This window comes from Monodelphis domestica, chromosome 6, assembly GCF_027887165.1.
Source record: "Monodelphis domestica isolate mMonDom1 chromosome 6, mMonDom1.pri, whole genome shotgun sequence".
NCBI lineage: Eukaryota > Metazoa > Chordata > Mammalia > Didelphimorphia > Didelphidae > Monodelphis > Monodelphis domestica.
The window spans coordinates 106,375,834-106,392,606 of NC_077232.1; the positions used below are offsets into that span (position 1 = coordinate 106,375,834).

The 16,773-nt window shown below is 38.5% G+C and overlaps 1 protein-coding gene across 1 annotated transcript in view; it reads left to right on the forward strand.

The window, feature by feature from the left end:
* The window catches only part of LOC100013732 (cytosolic beta-glucosidase), a 134,202-nt gene that overhangs the window by 112,820 nt on the left and 4,609 nt on the right, over positions 1–16,773 (forward strand). The window lies entirely within an intron of this gene.

The following is a 16,773-nucleotide window of genomic DNA, read 5'->3' on the forward strand; positions in this document are numbered from 1 at the left end:
TTATAGCTAGAGAACAGGTACATCTGCTGCTAATCTCTCTTAGAAAGAAAAAAAAATACCAACATAGGTAAGATCTAAACATAGAAAATGCACAATAAGCCCCCAACTCCAGGTGAGCAACAGTGGCTGAGAAGCATCTGTGACCCTCCCTCCTCTCATACAATCCCCAAGCAAAAGACCACTGCTAAGACTGATCTGACAATCTTCAAAAACAACAACAAAAAGCCAAAAAAAGCAGACTACTGATCTAAACCTACTGTAAGACTAGAGACAAATTTTCATTTTCCCTTATCCCTTATCCCTCTGTTCTTATTCTACAAAAAGATTTAAAAATATATTAAAATAAAATTATTTCCAATAATCGAATTGCCCAGAAATCTACATGAGCTGGTATATTCTTCTTTTAATATCTTGTAAAAAGTAGATGATGGCTTTTCGCCACTACAAAAACAAACAACCTGATGGGAAATGAGTAAAATGAATCATTTGAAGGTTGTCTTGATTTCAGTACATATTCACCTTGTGTTCTTACCTTAACCAACAGTTCTATATGACAGGGATTATTTAGGATAATGTCTTTAAGGCACTGTAAGTACCTTCCAGCTTTAAATATAATGATGATGATGATGATAATGATGGTGATGAAAACAACTAGCATTTTATATGGTGCATTTGCCAAGCACTTTACCCTTGTATGCACAGTAAAGCTGACTATCTTCCCCTTAGACTTCTGATATCCCTAAGGAGGTAGGGTAATTTTCTCTTAATACTGTCAGTGTCAGTTGAAACCTCTATTCCAGTGTGTTCCCTGTTATTAATTGCCAGTGTTTCTGACTCAGCTTTATTAAATCAATTATTATCCATTAGCTTTTACAAATGGATATTTATTGTAAAAATAGAGCACGTATAGAAATTAGAAACATTTCCCCTAATATTTGCTTGCACATTCTCTTTTTGGTCTCTGGGGTGAATGACATCAGCTTTGAAGGAATTTCTCTTAGCATTTGCCAGGCAAAGTTCACTTTGCAATTCAGCGTGGCTGATGGAGGGATGAGTCCACATCTCTGGTATTGTCAGGCTGGGTTAAATAGGTTTCTCAGGACTTTGCTCCTCACCATCTGGCTTCTAGTTCTAGCATGGACTCCAACTCCAACTTCTGGTAGTTTTCTCTCCTAATCTTTTAAGATGAGAGCCATCTTTAATGTCTTTTACCTAAAGAAAGATAAATGCAAAAGGGCAAAGGATAGAAGCCTTTATTCATGGTCCAAACTTTGGCCTCGGATGGGGAGATGAAAGCCTGAGTCTTTTTTTTTTCCATTGAGGTTTAGTCCTTGCCTCCTTACTTGAACAGAGCAGGGCAGGAATGATCATCACCCTGACTATGGCTGGTAAGTGATTTTTGAAAGAACCCCAATTCTGGTGATACAGCTAATGAAGCCATCTCTTTATCCTGTGGTTAGTTAGGCTAGATTGGTTATAGGATGTCTGAATATGATTCAGATTAGAGAGTTATCCTTTTCTATTACAAGTTACCATTCTTTTCCTCTCTAGTTTCTTTCACAGAAATAAAGCAATAGCTAATCATATTGTTCATGCTCACCATTACACATATATTTTCGTATTTGACCTTTATAAAGCCTCATGAGGTAGATACTACTGATGTATATATCTGTCTCTCTCTCTCTCCATCTATCTGTGTTTGTCTATTTGTATCCTTCTGTCTATCTGTCTGTGTTTGTCTGTCTGTCTGTCTATCTATCTATCTATCTATTCATCCATCTATCCATCTATCTATCTATGCATCCATCCATCCATCCATCCATCCATCCATCCATCCATCCATCCATCCATCCATCCATCCATCCATCCATTTATCCATTTATCTATTTATCTATCTATTTATCTATCTATCTATCTTTCTATCTATCTATCTATCTATCTATCTATCTATCTATCTATCTATCTATCTATCTACTTCAGACTAATTCTCCCACAGTAAGGCTGACTATACCTTCCCTTCAGATTTATAAGATACCTCTGAGGAGGTGGAGTAATTCTTCTCAACACTACCAACTCAAGTTCCTGTTTCAATGTGTTCCCATTTTTAATTTTCATGTATTACTGCCCCAATCCCATCAAACCAATTATTATCAATTCATTTTTACAAAGGGATATTTATTGCAAGAGTATAGCAGGACAAAAGTTATAAATATTCCCTTTATTATAAACATGTAATATACATATATCTACATATGGAGATAGAGGCAGAGAGAGACTCCTTTGTTATAGATAAAAAAGGTCACATAACTAGTATATAAGTATATAAGTCAGAGGAAGGATTTGAATCTAAGTCTTTTTAAATACAACTCTAGAATGCTATTGGGATATTGTTTTGGCAGCATACTACGATCTTACAAACTTGAATCATCCAAAATTCATATTTAATACATCTTACATAGGAAGGTAGGAAAATATATTTTACAAGAATTTAAAATTACCAATATATAAATTAATTCAAATATTATGTAATTTGAAATTAAATTTTATTTTTTAATTAAAAAATATTTTCTTCTCTCTTGCTCCAATTGGAAAAGGAAAAAAAAAGAACCCTTGTAACTAATAAACATGGGCAAGCAAAACAATTTTTACATTGGCCATGTCAAAAAATAATTTGTATCAGTCTGCCCCTTGAGTCCACCTTGGTTACGAAGTGGGGAATATGGGTCATCAATGATTCTCTAGAATTGTGGTAGGTCATTGAATTGATCAACATTCTTAGTTGTTTCAAAGTTGTGTGCTTTTACCATGCTGTTATTATTCTCCTGGTTCTGTATCAGTTCACACAAATCTTTTAAGGTTTCTCTAAAACAATTTCTTTTGTTATTTTTCATTAGTACAATACATTCCATTCCATTTACATAGTATAATTTGTTCTGCCCTTAGCTATTTAATGGGCACCTTTTTAATTTCCATGTCTTTTCTACAAAATAACTACTCTAAATATTTTTCTACATATGAGTTCTTTCTCTTCTGCCTTTGATCTCTTAGGGTCATAGATCTAGTAGTGGTATGGCTGGGTTATAGGGCATAAATAATTTAGAATTTGGGGGGCATAATTCCAAATTGATTCTTCGGTAGCCTTTTCTTTTTTTGTGTCAGTAAGTCGTATGGTATGAAATGGAACTTCAGAGATTTTAACTTAATTAATTTAAATTCACATTTCTCTAATTATTATTTATTTGAGGTATTTTTCATTTTTCTATTGATAACTTGGGCCTTTCTCTGAAAACAGCCAATGGAGCAGTGAGGTGACTAAGTGGATAGAGAGTCAGACCTGGAGGTGGAAGGTCTTGGGTTCAATTATGGTCTCAGACATTTCCTAGCTTTGTGATCTTGGATGAGTTATTTGACTGCAATTGCCTTTTCCTTCCTGTTCTTCTGCCTTGGAACCAAGACTTAGTATTGATTCTAAGACTTAAGGTAAGAGTTAAAAAGAAAATTGCCTTTTAATCCTTTGATCATTTATCATTTAGGGAATAGAATAGCTCTTATCTTGTAATTTTAAATCATATACATCTTGGAAAGAAACCTTTATCAGAGAAACTTGTAGGAAAGACTTTTTTTCTCCTTTATCTCTTTTCTTTTCTTTTTTAAAAAATTTTATAATATTTTATTTGATCATTTCCAAGTATTATTCATTAAAGACAAAGATCATTTTCTTTTCCTCCCCCCTGCCCCCCATAGTCGATGCGTAAATCCACTGGGCATTACATGTTTTCTTGATTTGAACCCATTGCTATGTTGATAATATTTGCATTAGAGTGTTCATTTAGAGTCTCTCCTCTGTCATGTCCCCTCAGCCGCGGTATTCAGGCAGTTGCTTTTCCTCGGTGTTTCTACTCCCACAGTTTATCCTCTGCTTATGAATGGTGTTTTTTTTCTCCTAGATCCCTGCAAATTGTTCAGGGACATTACACTGCCACTAATGGAGAAGTCCATTACGTTCGATTATACCACAGTGTATTAGTCTCTGTGTACAATGTTCTCCTGGCTCTGTTCCTCTCGCTCTGCATCACTTTCTGGAGGTTGTTTCAGTCTCCATGGAACTCCTCCACTTTATTATTCCTTTTAGCACAATAGTATTCCATCACCAACATATACCACAATTTGCTCAGCCATTCCCCAATTGATGGGCATCCCCTCGCTTTCCAGTTTTTGGCCACCACAAAGAGCGCAGCTATGAATATTTTTGTACAAGTCTTTTTGTCCATTGTCTCTTTGGGGTACAGACCCAGCAGTGCTATGGCTGGATCAAAGGGTAGACATTCTTTTGTCGCCCTTTGGGCATAGTTCCAAATTGCCCTCCAGAATGGTTGGATCAGTTCACAACTCCACCAGCAATGAATTAATGTCCCTACTTTGCCACATCCCCTCCAGCATTCATTACTTTCCATAGCTGTTATGTTAGCCAATCTGCTAGCTGTGAGGTGATACCTCAGAGTTGTTTTGATTTGCATCTCTCTGATTATCAGAGATTTAGAACACTTCTTCATGTGCTTATTAATAGTTTTGATTTCTTTATCTGAGAACTGCCCATCCATGTCCCTTGCCCATTTATCAATTGGAGAATGGCTTGATTTTTTGTACAATTGATTTAGCTCTTTATAAATATGAGTAATTAAACCTTTGTCAGAGGTTTCTATGAAGATTTTTTCCCAATTTGTTGTTTTCTTCTGATTTTAGTTCCATTGGTTTTGTTTGTACTAAAGCTTTTTAATTTGATGTAGTCAAAATTATTTATTTTACATTTTGTGATTCTTTCTATGTCTTGCTTGGTTTTAAAGTCTTTGCCCTCCCAAAGGTCTGACATGTATACTATTCTGTGTTTACCCAATTTACTTATGGTTTTCTTCTTTATGTTTAAGTCATTCACCCATTTTGAATTTATCTTGGTGTAGGGTGTGAGGTGTTGATCTAAACCTAATCTCTTCCACACTGTCTTCCAGTTTTCCCAGCAGTTTTTATTGAATAGTGGATTTTTGTCCCAAAAGCTGAGATCTTTAGGTTTATCGTATACTGTCTTGCTGAGGTCGCTTTCCCCCAGGCTATTCCACTGATCTTCCTTTCTGTCTCTTAGCCAGTACCAAATTGTTTTGATGACTGCTGCTTTGTAATATAATTTAAGGTCTGGGACTGCAAGGCCCCCATCATATGTGTTTTTTTTTTTCATTATTTCCCTGGATATCCTTGATCTTTTGTTATTCCAGATGAATTTTGTTATGGTTTTTTCTAAATCAGTAAAGAAATATTTTGGGAGTTCAATGGGTATGGCACTAAATAGATAAATAAGTGTGGGTAGGATGGTCATTTCTATTATACTGGCTCATCCTATCCATGAGCAGTTAATGTTTTTCTAATTGCTCAAGTCTAGTTTTAGTTGTGTGGAGAGTGTTTTGTAGTTGTGTTCATATAGTTCCTGTGTTTGTCTCGGGAGATAGATTCCTAAGTATTTTATTTTGTCTAAGGGTGATTTTGAATGGGATTTCTCTTTCTAGTTTTTGCTGCTGAGCTGTGTTGGAGATATATAGAAAAGCTGATGATTTATGTGGGTTTATTTTGTATCCTGCAACTTTGCTAAAGTTGTTGATTATTTCAATTAGCTTTTTGGTTGAATCTCTAGGATTCTTTAAGTAGACCATCATGTCATCTGCAAAGAGTGATAACTTGGTCTCCTCCTTGCTTATTTTGATGCCTTCAATTTCTTTTTCTTCTCTAATTGCTACTGCTAGTGTTTCTAGTACAATGTCAAATAGTAGAGGTGATAATGGGCATCCTTGTTTCACTCCTGATCTTATTGGGAATGCATCTAGTTTATCCCCATTGCAGATGATATTAGCTGATGGTTTTAGATATATACTGTTTATTATTTTTAGGAATGACCCTTCTATTCCTATGCTTCCTAGTGTTTTTAATAGGAATGGGTGTTGTATTTTATCAAAGGCTTTTTCTGCGTCTATTTAGGTAATCATGTGGTTCTTGTTGGTTTGCTTGTTGATGTGGTCAATTATGTGGATGGTTTTCCTAATATTGAACCAGCCCTGCATCCCTGGTACAAATCCTACTTGATCATGGTGGATGACCCTTCTGATCACTTGCTGGAGTCTTTTTGCTAGTATCCTATTTAAGATTTTCACATCTATATTCATTAGGGAGATTGGTCTATAGTTTTCTTTCTCTGTTTATGACCTGCCTGGTTTTGGAATCAGTACCATGTTTGTGTCATAAAAGGAGTTTGGTAGAACTTCCTCTTTGCTTATTATGTCAAATAGTTTGTATAGTATTGGGATTAACTGTTCTCTGAATGTTTGATAGAATTCACTGGTGAATCCATCAGGCCCTGGGGATTTTTTCTTAGGAAGTTCTTTGATGGCTTGTTGGATTTCATTTTCTGATATGGGATTATTTAAGAATTCTATTTCTTCTTCTGTTAGTCTAGGCAGTTTGTATTTTTGTATATATTCATCCATATCACCTAAATTGGTGTATTTATTGCCATATAATTGGGCAAAGTAATTTTTAATGATTGCCTTAATTTCCTCTTCATCGGAGGTGATGTCCCCCTTTTCATCTTTGATGCTGTTAATTTGCTTTTCTTCCTTCCTTTTTTTAATCAGATTGACCAGTACTTTGTCTATTTTGTTTGTTTTTTCAAAGTACCAGCTTCTTGTCTTATTTATTAAATCAATAGTTCTATCACTTTCGATTTTATTAATTTCTCCCTTAATTTTTAGGATTTCTAATTTGGTTTTCTGCTGGGGGTTTTTTATTTGATTGCTTTCAAGTTTTTTCATTTGCATTTCCAATTGATTGATCTCTGCTCTCCCTAGTTTGTTAATATAAGCATTCAGGGATATGGATTTACCTCTGATTACCACTTTGGCTGCATCCTAAAAGGTTTGAAAGGATGTCTCGCCATTGTCATTTTCCTCGATGAAATTATTGATTGTTTCTATGATTTCTTCTTTAACTAAATGTTTTTGGAGTATCATATTGTCTAATTTCCAATTGGTTTTAGAAATTTGTATTACGATGTCGAGTTTGCTGTTTATTTCTGGCTTTTCTGGAAGTCCAATTATTCTTAAATTATCTCTTCTTCCTCTATTTTCCAAGTCTGTCACCTTGTCAGTGAGATATTTTATGTTCTCTTCTAATTTCTTGGTCTTTTGGCTTTGCTTTATTTGTTCTTGCTTTAAAGCCTGGTTTTCCTTTTCAGGTTGGTCAAACTGGTTTTGTAGATGCGTGAATTTCTTTTGTATTATTTCTTATTTTTCCTCCCAGAAGGCTTCCATCTTTTTTATCATTTCTGATTCATATTCTTCATGGGTTTGTGGAGAGTTTCCATTTCCTTTGGAAGGTTTTGGGGCATTTGCTTGTGTTTCCTCTTCTATCTCCTCTGTGTTTTGTATTTTTGCTCCATAAAATGTGTCCAAAGTCGCCCCCTTCTTGTTTTTTTGGAATTTTGGGTTTTTTGTGCTTCTGTGGAGTTTGCCATCTCTATCTGAGTGGGGAGGACTAGCTTTTCTTATCTCTGTCTGGAGTTCAGAGGTATTAGCCCTAGGCAAATTGTCCATTCTATGGCTTGGCCCTTGTTTCTGTGCCTCAGCCAGAGGGGGGGAGGGGCCGCAGCTTCCTGGAGCTCTGAGGGCTGGTGATAGGATTAACCTCAGACTGAGTATGCCCTCAGGCAAGGACCTTCAGTGAGACTCAGATGGAAGGATCTGGTCAGGGGGCTAGAGGCTCCTCCTGTCTCTCTCTGTTTCCCTGATGTCTGGGTGCCCCCTCGACTGGGTCAGGTTGTTTTCAGGATTCGGCCTTCAGCTCCAAGGCCCTTTTGCCAGCTCTGAGGGTTACTGTTGTTTCAGATGACCCTGCACTCTGAGGAGGGAGGTGCCGTGGCTTCCTGGAGCTCTGAGGGCTGGTGATAGGATTAACCTCAGACTGAGTATGCCCTCAGGCAGTGACCTTCAGTGAGACCCAGATGGAAGGTTCTGGTCAGGGGGCTACAGTCCCCCTCCCCCATCTCTCTCTGCCTCCCTGCTGTCTGGGTGCCCCTGCGACTGGCTCAGGTCTTTTTCGGGGGGTGGCCCTCAGAACAGCCAGCTCACAAAGCCCCCCTGCCTGCCCTGAGGTTCCTGCTGCTGCCTTGGACTCAGCACTCTGGGTTGGGGGGGATGGGTCCTGGGACCTTCCCTTTGCCTTCCCCTTAGATCCGAGTGATCTTGGGCTCCGACTCTTGGGGTGCCATACCTTTTGATCCAGGTCCAGGAGGAGTGTTTCAGGGGTCTATTCTGCTGTTTGTTTTGAATTTCGATGCCCTCGGAGTATTCCGTTTGAGATTGGTAAGGAAGGGTTTCTGGAGCTCCGAACTTTAGCTTTCTCTAAGCTGCCATCTTGACTGGAAGTCCTTTATCTCTTTTCTAATTTTAGCTGCATTGAGTTTATGCAGAAACTTCAAAATTTTTGTATAATTAAAGTTGTCTATTTTGCCATATGTGACATGACTTTGATCATGAACTTTTCTTCTCTCCATAGATCTGAAATGTCTTTCATGCTCCTCCAATTTGTTTATCATGTGTCTAGGTCATGTAATCATTTGGAGTTTTTCTTGGTATTAATTGTGAGATATTGTGGTATTTTTTTTTTTAGTTTCTGCCAGACTGTTTTTCAGTTTTTTCCAGGAGTTTTTGTCAAAAAGTGAGTTCTAACACTAGTAGGTGGGATCTTTGATTTTATAGACCATTAGGTTACTCTTTGTCTGCTTGATGTGCTTGTTTGGTCCATTTCTTAACCAATATTTGTTCAATGGTTTTCAGTTTTGTTTGATTCTTCATGATCTCATTTATTGGCAACAATATTGGAATGCTTTGCCATTTCCTTCTCCAGCTCATTTTACAGATAAGGAAACGGAGACAAAAGGGGTTAAGTGACTTGCCTAGGATGATATAGCAAGGAAATGTCAGAGCCCAAATTTGAACTCAGGCCCTCTTATTTCTGGGTCTGGTGATTATCATTTTCTCTTTGAGAATATTATATATTCCACATGATTCAGGGAATGAGGTATTATTATTATTCTAGTAATAAGTTCTAAACAGAGTTTCTTAATCTAGAGTCTTTGAAGTTTAAAAAAATATTTTGAGAGTTGCATTTTTTTCAACAACAATAGTTTTCTTTGTATTTCTATTTTGCTTTATCCCATTTTTAAAATTTATATTTCCAAAAACTGTTTTCAAGAAGGGTTTAGACATGAACTCTTCTGGATCCTGAAGTGAGCTTCCTCCGTCATTCTTTTCTTATATTCCCTATTCTGGGCAACTGTGAACATGATTGGAGAGAAGAATAGTTCTTAAAATTCTTCTATCTGGATGACAGCAGAAGAGTTTTGTTATATTGCTTCAAAACTAGAAAAGAAAATAGGCTGTTCATGAGGACATTGGTGGCTAACATGTAGAAGAAAGAGAGGCTGCTTCTTCTTGGCAATTATCTGTCATGGGCCCTCTAGAGTCCACAGTCGCTAAAATGATAAAGGAGGCAGTAAAAGTAATGTTCAGCTAGAGGGAATTATAGGGATGCTAAAGGGCAGAGCCTGGCAAGCTCAGCTGGTCTGTGTGTACAACACAGAATGTCCAACAAACTGGAATTCTTTTCTTGTTTGGTACAATGCTTTGTTGTTCATCTGGTTCTAAACCCTTGATTCCTAAATCTCAGACCTTTCATCCTGCTAGCTCTCCAGATTTGGCTGTGCTCCTGATTTTCCCCCAGCTTTCTTTCCCTACACTCTTATTACCTTCAGCCTTGCAATGAGCAACTCTGGTGTAATCTGGGTTTCCAGCCAAGTTTAGAGCATTTTGTTTGAGACGTTCCTAATTGATGAAGAAAATGCTTATGGGATGCTGCATGTGTCAGCACTCTAAACACCAATTATGAGAGTCTCATACAAAATATCCCAGGGTTGGTGGGTAACCAAGGCTACATTAGTTATAGATCTGAGTTCTACTTTCAACATGGACTTTTTCCTCCTTTTATCTCCTCTTCTCCTTTCTTTGATCTTTACTCCATGGACAGTATCAGTTAGATTTTCTCCTTGTCTTCTTCAGTATAGGAAGGCTTTGGGTGTCCAAGTGGGAACCATATGGGGTAGATGGAGTGTTCATGGAGAACCATTGTCTCTGGCAGAGGGCTTGCTGAGCCATTTTTAGGACTGTTTATCCACTTTTGGTGTTTACTTTTCATTCAAATCTCATCTCTGGGAGCATGCCCAATGCCTATACTCAGTTAAAACCAACTCAGCAGACAGGCTAAACCAGGTTGAGGATAACTGATAATCGTCATGTCCAGTGGTGAGGTAGAGGGATGTCTTCTTCAAGCATGTGAAGACTTCCCAAAACAGAATGAGCAATTGAGAACAATTTGTTCCAAAGGCTACAAAGGTAGCTCAAGCAGGCACTGTGAAGTGCTTAGAGCTTGGTCAGATATTGAAGTAGCCAAAGTCATCCAGTGCATCCCAGGCCATTGCCAGTCATCCTGACTTTTGCTATGCCACTGGACTTGGATATATCTCTTAGAGGGAGTGAGGCTGAAGACTTTGTGCAACTCTGGTTCACTGAAATCCAGGGCACTCACCAGTCAAGACATGACCCCATGATGCCATTAGTCCTCTTAGAAAACAAAAGATGGACCATATGAACCATATATGGGGCAAAATGAAACAGTATTTATTTATCTTTTGAAAGTGTTATAATAGAGCATGACATCAATAAAGTAACCCTACAAAGAGTTGCTCTATCTCTTTCTGTTTGGGGAAGCTATATTCTCCTGTACAAAAAGTGTTTGCATTAAGAATTGCTTTAACAAATAGTCTAAGGTTCTCTCCAAGTCCTCATGAATGTTACTTTGTTTTCCATTTTAATGATTATTGCTTTCAGATTTCCCTTAGATTCTCATGTTATGGGAAGTTCCATTTTAATGCCTACTGATTTAAGGAAGTGTATAGCAGATCAAATAAAAGGAAATGAAAATTCCTTGGGGGTAAGGACTGACTCCTTAAAGGTGTTGTATCCAGTTTAAGAGAATAGATATTGCTGGAATGCAGTAGATGCTTAATAACTAGTTGCTGAATGAAAAGAAGGAAATACTAGCACCTAGAATAGTGCCTTGCAGTGTTCTAGTAGGTAGTAACTAAAAGGTTTTTGTAATTGTTGTTGAATTTCATTTAAACATTTTCATTGATTTGAATAGTTCAATTGTCTGATATTAAAGAAGACCAGAGACTCAACCTTGAGACTCATCCCTTTACAACCTCATACCACCATAAAGGGAAAATGAGTGATACTGCTCTTCCCTTGTAGATCTACCTGTTCCTCTCAACCTGAAGAGGAAACTCAAACTCAAGTCTGGTTCTGCTACCTACGGGATAAATCATTCAAACAATCTGTACTCTAAATTCCACGTTCTTTATCTGTATTAGGAAGATAAGAAGACATCTACAAGCTATCTAATAGGATTATTATGAGTTATGTGCTCTCACGGCAATTCATTTTAATTTTGTAGGTCATTGTGATAGGTTCTGGAGATGCAGAGATGAAATTGAGCAAGACCCCTGAACTCAAGGAGCTTATAAATGAATGTAATGTAGGAGATAAGATATTTACTCAAATAAATGTGAGTGGGGCCTGTGTTTGGATTTTTATTTGTTTAACTATGTATATTTGTTTAAAAAGGTTTTGATTTTGCTTTTCTTTCTTTTTTCAATTTGGGTTGGAGAGTGTAGGGGAGGAGAGAGAGAGAGAGAGAGAGAGCAATTTTGTTAATTGAAAATATTAAAACAATTTAAAAAACATATGAATTAAGGTAGAATTAGTCCAAAATGGGCTAAAAACTTTCATCATGGAAGAGATCACTTGATCTCTTTTAGCTGGAGTAATAAGGAAAATTTTCAATTTAGAGGGCTGGGCCCTGAACTAAGAAAAAATAGAGGCATGGAAGGATGCCTCTATGGGTTTAGTCTAGCAGGTACTTGGAATTTGAAGAGGGCAAATAAAAATTGAAGAGAACAACAATACTGTTTGTTTGAAACACAGGGTTGGGAAGATCAGTGAAAATGACCCTGAGAAGGTAGGTCAGAAAAAAAATTGTTCAGTGGCTTCACTGACAGGTTATATTTTATTCTTTTTAAAAGACAGTAGAATAGCGGAAAGGGCAAATAGATTCAAAGTCAAAAGACTTGATTTCAAATGTTAGTTTGACAATTATCATTTTGGATTCCCAATGCCTGCAACAACAACAACAACAATAATAATATAAGTACTGTGAACCTATTGAAGATTTTTGTTTGGGGAATGACATGGTCTAAACTGTGTCTTAGGAAGATTTGCTTGGTAGCTATGTGGTAGAAATAAATGGGAGAGACTGAAATATGTGTGGAAGGAAAGGAGGAATGAGCTAGATTTTACCAAATTAGGTGCTGTAATAGATGGAACATTGAATTTGGGGTCATGAAGACCCAAGTTCAAATCCTACCTTCAGATGCTACTAACTGTGTGATTCTGGGTGAGTCATTTAAGATCTTTTTGACTTGGTTTCCATACAGGCTAAATTGGGATAATAATAGCAAATATCTGAAAGAGCTGTTGTGAAGAACAGATGAGACCCATGTAAAGCATTTTAGCCTTCGTGGGTTAAATAAATTTTAGCTATGTAAAATGATGATGAAGATGCCACTAATAATGGTAACTATATACTCCCTGACCTTCCCCCAAGTCCTGCCCTCCATCCCTCCTTTTAACCTCTTTTCTTTCCACTTCAGGGCTGCCTAAGCTTGATGTGTGTTTTAACCTAGACATAGATGTTGTGGTAGAATTGAGGGATGGCTGACTCCCAGGGTCTAGGATGGCCTCAGGTCTTGTTCTCCCTTAGGGAGAACTTCGAAGATCATTCACAGCCACCACTTCAACCTCTTCTTCTTTATTTGTGGGAAAATGCTTCTTTCTTCCCAAGTGTTTCTTTTTAAGGGAGTTTGGGTCCATGGACTGGCAGCCCCATTCTGTGTCATCAGGAGACCAAGGACTACCCATCCTGGGCAACGCTTGTGAAACAAATCCCTGTCGAGCCTGGCAGAGGGACTCCTGTTTTCCATTCTTGGAGTCATGAGATGGTGCGGGCTTGAGATAATGAGCTCCTAATGTGTTTTGTGTTTTAATCACAGCATTGGCATGAGATTCATTATACTTGGGACGGTCTTACCAAGAATCCCACATAGGAGCAAGGCACTTGTGTGTGCCGGGCAGATATTTTTCTGCTGTCATCTTGATTAGAGGCTGAGAGGGGGAAGCATGATATAATCTCATGATGACCTAGGCTTGAATCTTGGCTCTTCTGCTTACTTGATGGAAGGGATCAAATGCTGCCGGCCATCTGTGTCCCACAACACTTCCAGGTGTGACTTGAACCAGATTAAAATGTAGTTAGTTGCTCCATCCTTCTCTTTCATTTCATTTCATTTTTCTTTTTTTATCCTTCTCTTTTAATAAAAAAAAATTAAGTAAAATTGACTGACCTAGTAATCATAGTACTACTCCCACCACTCTCCCCATCATGGAATGGAAGAAATTGAATGCATTTCTTCTCCTCTTCCCTGTTTCCTCTGTCCATGATGGGATAGAAAAGTTCTTTGTTCAACAGTAAATCACTATGGAAATATGAGCTTTCATTTCTAACTTGCTGACTTTTCCCTCCTTGCCTTATAGCCAAAAGCAGGATACACAACACAGAGACCATGATGCTCATCATATTTATCCCACTTTGCTTTGTTCCCAAAATCATCCCTGTCAGTCTCTGTTATCTTTGCATTCAACCCTGGCTGGAGGAGGAGATTGAACACACAAAAGTGTTTTTTTTCTTCTATTCTTCAAGATTTTGGGACCTCATAAATCACACTGACAGGTCACATGATGATGCTTCTCTTCCTTTCCAAAGAGATTGAATGCAGAGAGGCGTGGAGGTTCCTGAGTAGGTTTGTGATCTTCCCCAGCACTGTGGCCTGCTCCAGTGGGCTGCTTTCTAGCCTCCACCTAACTCAGGGATGCCTTCTACCTGAGCATTCCCAGAATGAAAATAGAGAGCTGGGCTCTGCTCTCACAGAACGGAGCTTCTGTGCCTGCTGTGGAACCCTGACAGTTAACAATGAGACTGTCAAGATTACCTTTTTGTCCCCTCCTTGAGGCAGGAGCAGCCTTGTTTCATCCCAGAGTTTAGCACATGAATCACTGCTTTTGTACCTGATCAATGGTATTGCGCGTGTTTCCAGCAACTGTCTGGCTCTATCACTGGCAACTCTCACTATTGAGCAATACGGCTCCAGACCTGATGACAGAGGCAGGGAGGGGGGCATGATGCGGATTCTCCTGTGAGCGGTTTGAAAAACCAGAAAGATCAAAGGCAGTTGTTATGTTCGGGATTTTGTACACCAAGATGCTGTCATTTTCGATTCTTTGAGAGATGCAGGGGGCTTAAATTAAGTCTCAGATCCAGTTCTCTTCCCAGTATGCTCCTTTATTTTCAGATAGTCTCAGGGAAGGTAGAATGATGGAGTAGCAAAAAGACATGGAAAATCGGTATGCAGAAGAGAAGAAGGAATATCCAATGCATGTTCCCTTTCCCTTCAAACTTGGCTAGTATGAATGGATATCATGTTTTCCATCTTCAAACAATACTTTAGTCAAGAGAGGCCAACCCCTCCCCCCCCCATTTTGTTTCATATCTTCCTTGAGGTCATGCATGAGACACTTGCTAAGCCAAAGACTTTGTGTGCCTCCAACAAGCACAAATGGAAAGAGGATGTGAGTTAATTAACCTGTTATGAACTGCTCATCTGTGAAATCTGCATGATACTCAAGGAAAATTCTTTCAAAAGATCTGGAGGCTGTGAGGAGTGGGAAACTACAGGTGTACCTCTTTAGGAAAGCTGACGGGTGAAAAGTCAGGGTTTATATAACAATAGGTTATGGAGTGATTCTTCACTTGACTGAAAGCTTTCCTATGGGATTCCTTTAGCTGGCAAAGTCTTTTTAGTGTTTTTGAAATGGGATTTGATCTAAAAAATGTTGATTTGTATACAAGATTTTAAGGAACATAGCTAGAATTAATTGTGAAATCTTAGCTCTGGAAAGGACCCTAAAGAGTATCAGTTGAGTCTTCTTATTTTATTCTACAAACATGCAAAATGAGGTTCAGAGAGAGGGGAATGTGACTCGCCTAAGGTGGCACAGTTATTTATGGAGAAGTGGTACTATAATGCATACCTCCTAAGCTCTAGTGAAGCAATTAAAAAGTGGTACATTACATACCTTCTGCCTTGTTTTCATTGCCCTTGAGATTCAAAGCTAGTGGTAGCTGAGGCAAAAGTACTTTCCTCCTCCTAACTCTCCTCTCACTTTCTTCCCTATCCATTTTAGCCTTATTCCACTGCAATCTATGTCCGCCTCCCTGCTTCCATTCCATTAGAACCTCCCAGTTAACAAACTCTACCTCAGTCAAGATCTCAGAAATCTGCCTCTTTCAGGGAGATCCTGTATCCATCCTTGATGATCCTTCTTAGCACTAGATGCTCTTTCTCCCAATCTCCCCATCCCTCCTCCCCCCAATCACACACACTCTCAGTCAAGAGGAAGAAGAGGTGTGTGACTTTTTTTTAAACACTTATTTTCTGTCTTAGAATCAATACTGTCCATTGGTTCTGAGGCAGAAGAGCAGCAAGGGCTAGACAATGGGGGTTAAGTAACTTGCTCAGGGTCACACTGCTAGGAAATGTCTGAGACCAGATCTGAGCTCAGGACCCCCTGCTCTAGACCTGACTCTCATGACCTGTTCTTAATTGCCACCTCCAGAATTTTCCCTTTGTTGCCATCACTTGCAACCTCTCTTCCTTCAGAGGATCGTTGAATCTGGCTGAATCCAGTTTAGATCCTTTTAGTAGTCATTGTAGATTCTGTGCCATTCTCTTTCCTTTCTCAGCATTCAGTACCTACATCATAAATTTTTCCCTCTCAACCTTCGACTCTTCCTTAACCCCCACCCCCCCATATCCAGTTACCTTTTCCTGTGGATTTGACTCCCCCCCAAAATCTTTTGCGCCTATCCTTTTCTTTGCATTTATTTAGCTACCACCCTGGTTTTGGTCCCTCCCGATAGCTTGTCTATTCAATAATTTTCTAATTGGCCTCCCTGCTTCAAGTCTTTCTCCTCTCTAATCAATTTTCTGTATAATTACCAAAGGGATTTTTTTTTAAAACACAGGACTGACCATCTCATCCCTTGGCTTAAAGAGCTCTAGTTGTTTCCTTTAGCCTAAAAGAATGAATGAATGAAAAGAACTTTATTAAGCACTTACTATGTGCCAAGAATTCTGAGCATAAATAAAAAAAAAAAGCTAGATAGTCCCATCTTTTTTGGAACTCACATGGATAAATGGGAGAGACAACATATGAAAGAAAGGTCAGCTGCTGGGTAGATGAAAAGCCCATTACTCCTAAAGAAGCAGTGGTAGGGCAGATGGCAAAGCCCGGAGGTCCTTAGGTTACTTAAGTAGTTAAGATGATAGTGTTAGGGGAATGACAGGCATAAAGGCAGGGCAGATGGCAAGGCCTGGTGGGTCTTCATCTCATCAGAACAAATGGAATTATTGACTTTTATCTCATTCAGACACTGAGTAGTCAAGCA